At 50.7% G+C, this 225-nt stretch overlaps 1 pseudogene; it reads left to right on the top strand.

Annotated features, from left to right (window-relative positions):
* Positions 1–5: 5 nt before the first annotated feature.
* LOC114578613 lies at positions 6–124 on the top strand (annotated as a pseudogene).
* The last annotated feature ends 101 nt before the right edge of the window (positions 125–225 follow it).

Raw genomic sequence — 225 nt, 5'->3', positions numbered from 1 at the left:
ACTACGTGTGCGACCATACCAGCACTAGTGCCTCGGATCCCATCAGAACTCCACAGTTAAGCGTGCTTGCGCGAGAGTAGAACTGGGATGGGTGACCTCCTAGGAAGTCCTCGTGTTGCACCCTTTTTTTTAACCAGCAATCTCTTTTTTTTTTCCTTTCTAGCTCTTTGCCACGGCCTACGAACACTTGGCGGTGTTGGCTCGCCGCACATCGAGTGATGAAAA

Source organism: Dendrobium catenatum, unplaced genomic scaffold (assembly GCF_001605985.2).
Source record: "Dendrobium catenatum unplaced genomic scaffold, ASM160598v2 original_scaffold_93509, whole genome shotgun sequence".
Lineage (NCBI taxonomy): Eukaryota > Viridiplantae > Streptophyta > Magnoliopsida > Asparagales > Orchidaceae > Dendrobium > Dendrobium catenatum.
The sequence above is the reverse complement of the archived record's forward strand: the minus strand, read 5'-3'. Positions and strand labels throughout refer to the sequence as shown.